Source organism: Ascaphus truei, chromosome 3 (assembly GCF_040206685.1).
Source record: "Ascaphus truei isolate aAscTru1 chromosome 3, aAscTru1.hap1, whole genome shotgun sequence".
Taxonomy (NCBI): domain Eukaryota; kingdom Metazoa; phylum Chordata; class Amphibia; order Anura; family Ascaphidae; genus Ascaphus; species Ascaphus truei.
In genome coordinates, this window is record NC_134485.1 from 420,718,333 (window position 1) to 420,724,332 (window position 6,000).

General features: G+C 43.2%; 1 protein-coding gene across 3 annotated transcripts in view; it reads right to left on the reverse strand.

Moving 5' to 3' along the window:
- The window catches only part of LOC142490443 (sialidase-3-like), a 52,505-nt gene extending 48,758 nt beyond the window's left edge, over positions 1-3,747 (reverse strand). Inside the window, exon 1 of one of the 3 annotated variants that reach the window (XM_075592761.1) lies at positions 3,575-3,742. The gene's annotated coding sequence lies outside the window, so the exon portion shown is untranslated. Of the gene's footprint in view, positions 1-404; positions 486-3,574 lie in introns of those variants that run through there. The other 2 variants (XM_075592756.1, XM_075592757.1) reach the window with 2 other exon arrangements.
- Positions 3,748-6,000: the final 2,253 nt, after the last annotated feature.

Here is a 6,000-nt window from a genome sequence, read left to right on the forward strand (position 1 = left end):
ACGGAGTTGCCTCAGGCACCAAAAAATAAACAGATTGTAAGCTCCATGGGGCAGGGACCTGTGCCTGCAAAATGTCTGTAAAGCGCAGCGTAAAACTAGCAAAAAAAATAAAATAAAGTTCTCCAGCGCATGGTTTAAATGTCATCCCCAATACATATAAGGGAGAGGAGGATTAGAAAAGACCCACAAAAAGTAGTAAGATGTGGATATGCCACTGTGTCCCATATATGTTATAACTAAAAGTGAACACTTATATAAGTCAGGATGTCACTGGAAAAGGTTGGTTCCCACAATGCCCCTAGGGGTGTAGCTCAAGTAGAAAGGAGAAGGATATAGTATATTATCATTTATGGACAAAAGATATAGTAAAAAGAGAAAGGCACACTCCGAAGCGGCCAAAACACCATAGCATGAGAATTAGCTTTCCAGCATGGACTTTGCACGGGGAATCCGTGCAGGACGCAGAACGAAGCTGGTGATCGAGAGCTGGGTCGGACATCACGACGACACACCGCAGGGGGGGGGGGGGGGAGGAGACGTGCAAAGTCCATGCTGGAAAGCTAATTCTCATGCTACAGTGTTTTGGCCGCTTCTGAGTGTGCGTTCTCTTTTGTTAATAAATGATAATATACTACAGTATATCCTTCTCCTTTCTACTTGAGCTACACCCCTAGGGGCAGTGTGGGAACCAACCTTTTCCAGTGAAATCCTGACGTATATGTTATAACTAAAAGTGAACACTTACTTATGGGACACGGTGGCATATCCACATCTTACTATTTTTTGTGGGTCTTCTCTCCCTTATATGTTTTGGGGATGACCATCTCAACCACGCGCAGGAGGACTTTATTTCTTCTCTTTTGCCGTTTGTGGAGGAATTGGAATCACCTCCTTGGACTCTAGCTGCGGGACTCAGAGACGGAGTATACACTTTATATTGTCTTTAAGAGTATTTATTTATCCATTGCATGTGGTACTCAGTTGGCGCTACTAGTGTTTTTCTTCTATGTAAAACTAGCCGCGCTATACAAGAACATGCTATTATTTTTTAGATAAATGGGAGAAAGGAGCCCATGTCTAAACAAAAGCGTCTTTATTTCATATAGCACATTTCTCCCAATGGCGCTTCACAATTACAGTATAGCACATAGGATTGTTACAGAGTCCCTGCCCAGGCGAGCTTACAATCTATGATTGTTTGTGCCCGAGGCACAGGGAGATAGTGACTTGCTCACAGAGAGGACACTGGAAAATGAACCTGCATCAAACTCAGTGTTAGTCAGTTCCTTTAATCACAAGCTGCTCCTTCTCCCCAAGACGTTATAATAATTAGTATATCAGGAAACTGAAACAGTAGGAATAAATTGGAGTGCATGGGCTTAAACGTGTCATATGGATAAGCACCAATTCATATTTATTCATCCATCTATGGACCAGTGTGCATTGACCTTTTCCTGTTGAAATGTACAGCAAATTAGTAGCATGTAGTTACGTACAAATTAACACTGAAACCATCAGCATCAATGCAGAGATATACTGGAAAGTGCACAGTGATTGTTTTCATCAGGGTGTTGGGACTGATATTAACCACCTCTACATTAGAAAACAGTTGTCAACTGTGAAATCAACAGGTTAACACTCACAACGGGGCCTGCACCCAGGCAGTTACTTTACCTTTAATTTAACTTTAGTGGAGTGCCACTATGATAGATAGAAGTGCTGATAGTGACAAACCCAAAGTGCGAATGATTATTAAATAAAGAATGTGCCCCAAAAAAAGGTGAAAAAAATACAATATTATATTAAATATGGAATTTAAACATTTTTTAAAAAAATATATATAATTATATAAATAAATTCAAGAACGAATAGACAATACCGTTCTGTGGCTAACAAAACGCTTTTATTTGTGCGAGCTTTCGAGATCTCTGATCTAATCTTCCGGCGATGGTACATTGAATGAAGCAAGGTTTAACAAAACAGTGCATATAAGAATGTTATCTGTGACTGGAACCGACCCCCCACCCGCCCCTGTAGTATGTGATTTATGATAGGTTAGTGAAAATCTAAACTTGTAGAGAGCCCACAGTGTATACAGCGCTCTAGAAAAAGGTGTGGAGTGTATATCAATGGTGTGGAATAGGTAATCAAAGGCAATCTTAGAACACCGAAAGAGACAGTTGTATGAATACAAATTTATGCAACTGTTCGGGACAGTTAGCGATGACCTTAACCGAGACCGAAGTTTTATGAGTCACTATTGACATGACAGAACTCTTCCCATGAGTGCTAAAGGCCGTGTCTATACATACTGCGCTATATGTATGCACACACAGCTGTCTTACACATACAAATACTCTATGTAATTCCATCCCTATATACCAATAGGGAACACATAGTATCTACACACACTTTTAGTAATGCTACAGCCTCTTACATTTCCACACTTACTCACACCATTGATATAAACTCCCACTCCACACACCTTTTGTAAAGCGCTGTATACACTCTGGGCCACACATGCACTATTTAATACCTCAAGTCATAAATCGCATACTGCAGGGGGGAGGGAAAAAGGGGTGTTAAGTTTCAGTCACAGATAACATTCTTATAAGCACTGTTTAAGTTAAATCATGCTTCATTCAATGTACCATCGCCGGAAGAGATCAGTGTAAAGCTCGCACAAATAAAAGCATTTCGTTAGCCTCAGAACGGTATTGCCTATTCATTTTTGATTATTAAAGCTCAGCTAACACGGTACCAATACACCTATATCCATCAGTTAACAATATAAAGACACATTTATCCTAAGTAGTAAGGATGCAAAATATATCCCAGAGTTCAGGGGGTTAATAGAATAAAGTTTGAGTAACCCAGTCCCAATTAGGGTTGCCAGGTGTCCGGTATTGAATGGGACTGTCCTATATTTGGACACTGTTCACTAAAAAAAATGAGGTACTGTAATACTGGACATGTACAGTATGTGTCCGGTATTTTCCTTCCTGGACATAGTGGCCTGACGCACCTTTCACCATTACGTCCAGTATTTTTGGAGAAGCCACCTGGCAACCATAGTCCCAATAGACCTTACATTGCAAGAGACTGGCAGCTCTCAAATGGACCACATCAAGAAACAAATCTAAAAAGAGCACATGCTCCATAGCATAATAAAGTATCAACAATTGTTGATACTTTATTACACTATGGAGCACACAAGAGTATATATATATATTTTTTTCTCTCAATCCCAGAGTTCTAGGTAATAGGATTATGCTACGCAGCAATTTTAACCCTTTCCCTACCAGGGGGCCCAGCAATGTATTGTAAACACTGGCAAAAAAAAAAAAAAAAAGTGTGAGGACTGCCACATTTGCACCCTGCAAGCAATGATTTAAAAATCAGTGTTTCTGCAAAATCAAATATTTGACTGAAGGCAGTGATCAGGATTAACATGATAAAGTAAAGATCAGGCTTCAGATTTAATGTGACGAGTCAATAGCATCAAAAGGGAAACGGGCTCCAAATCTGGGACATTTTTTCTATTCAGACCAACACAAAATTGGCAATTACTTACAAATTCAGGACAGCCAGGATAAGCTGGGCAGTGCCCCTCACCCCTCCGCCAAAGTAAAAGATTTTTTTTTTTAAAGCCCTCCTGTTGCATTCATTTGCAGTAACACCATTGCAGTTAGTGGGAGACCAAGTGACACCCACAAGGGTAATGAAACGAGACTGGCGTTGGGAAAAATCAACACAGGCTTTTATTTAACCAAGGTTCAGCAACAACAACAAAGCACCGCTTTTCCTCCGCCAAAGTTCCAGAGTACAAAAGATAGCTTTCTCTCAGTCAAAGTTCAGCATTTTCTAAGCAGTATAAAATCTAGCCACACAACAAACCTCCGCCCCAGTGTCCAGAACCAGTTGCCAATTAGACTGCAGGCTGCCTGTCTTTTAAAGGTTCCGACCCAGGTGGATCGTTAGTGCTACTGCCACCTTTAAGGATGAGTTAACTATTTGTTGCCTGCCCAAACAGTCTGCTACAGAGACACATAAGACATGAATGAGAGCCTGGAAGATTAGATTGTAAGCTCTTTAGAGCAGAGGTTCCCTCTTCCCAGGGTTTGGTTCGTTTATAGTTAATGTACCTGTTTTACTCTCTCCCGTGTAATATCGTGTATAAGATCTCTCTAACGCACAGTATGCATGGATCGTGCCATACAAATAAAAATATACAAGATTTTGTTATAATAATAATAATCGCATGTTCTTGTATAGCGCTGCTAGTTTTACATAGCGCTTTTAGAGAGACATTTTGCAGGCACAGGTCCCTGCCCCGTGGAGCTTACAATCTATGTGTTTGGTGCCTGAGGCACAGTGAGATAAAGTGACTTGCCCAAGGTAACAAGGAGCCGACACCAGGAATTGAACCAGGTTCCCCTGCTTCAAGCTCGCAGTGCCAGTCAGTGTCATTACTCACTGAGCCACGTTTGCAAGAAAAACCTCCTCTTACAGTTTTCAGAGACTTTTTCTTCCCATCAATTATACAGTGGAGATATACGTTTTGTAAAGCAACCCCCATTCCTGCAAACTGCAGTGAAATTACAGCAGTTATTCAAAAAATTTACATGGAACAAACTATTAAAGCTGCAGTTCAAGCTGTCGTTTAAAAGAAAATGTTTTCTTCATTCAATATGTGCATCAATACAAGCTACACACTGACAAGTGATTAGCTAAGTTGTTGATCGATCCGTTCTCCTGTAATCGATCGCTGAAATTCGGCTCAGGGTGCCCTAAATGCATCTTGGGTAATCTTCTGCTGCACTGACAGCCAAAGTTCTGGGGAAGATCATGTGACGAGACAGGCACTAGATTCAATTGGTTCACTGCTAGAGAGAGGGCAGGGCTCAAAAAGGTGATGCTGTTTCAGAAGGGGAAGGGGATGTGACTTTGTAAGTAACGCACTTTCCCCCACCCCCTGGGAGGTGTATGGTGTGGTGCAATACCTGTGGCTCACAGGAGGCCTGAGCCTCCGCCGCTGGGAACCTGGGGGGTACCTGGATTGATGCTTGGTAGTGCCTCCACCTGTACGGGATTCTATATGTAGAATAACCCTGTTACAGGACCCGTATGCAATAAAACACGCACTTAGTAAAAAGATAACAGTTTTACTACAGGCAAAATAAGAAATATATGCAGTTCCACCAACCAGGCCACGCACGGCCTTACTCTCCAATACGCCATTACCATACCCTGGAGTCACAATCACCCAAAGTACCTGAGGGGCCCTTGGGCACCCAACCATCCTGGTGTCCACAAGATAATACCCCACCCAATGTGTGGTACAGCGCCGTCCACTAAAGTGTTTGTTGGTGTATGTGTTGCGTTGGGTACCTGCCGGGTGATCCCACACCCGGGCGCGCAGATGATGCCGGTGAGGCAGATGGGATCCACGGATCTGTTCATGAACCGCGACACCTCCGCCTCTACCGTGGGTGGGTCCCTCGTGGATGGTACCACCTGTAATAGTCTCTGTAGCACTGATGCATGATCTGGTCCCAGATCACCCTGATCCAGGATGCAGCCGCGTCCTGGCTTTGTCCCTATGCTGTGGTTCTACGGAGCAGTGCCCCTATCTATGGGCCGGTCCCAGCAGCAACCACAAGCTACACAGGGGAGTCGGGGCCTAGCTGGGTCTTAACAGATGGTATCTGGCCTAGAACAGATGCCACTGACACCTGCACACACAACCTACCCCTTCCTTGTCCCAGCTCCGACTGCTGGCGTGGTCTCAGTGCGCGACATGTACCTATCTCCAAGCAGGGGGATCCGGGCGCGTGATTGGCTGGTAGGTGTCATGTGTTGTACAGCCCCTGGGGCTGCTGGGAATTGTAGTTCCACTATGGAGCTATTGGGTGTAATGGCCTGTCACGTGAGACCAGGTTTATCAACACCTTTTTATACCAGGATCATTGATTGAGCAAAGCAAGGTAAGAAAAGACA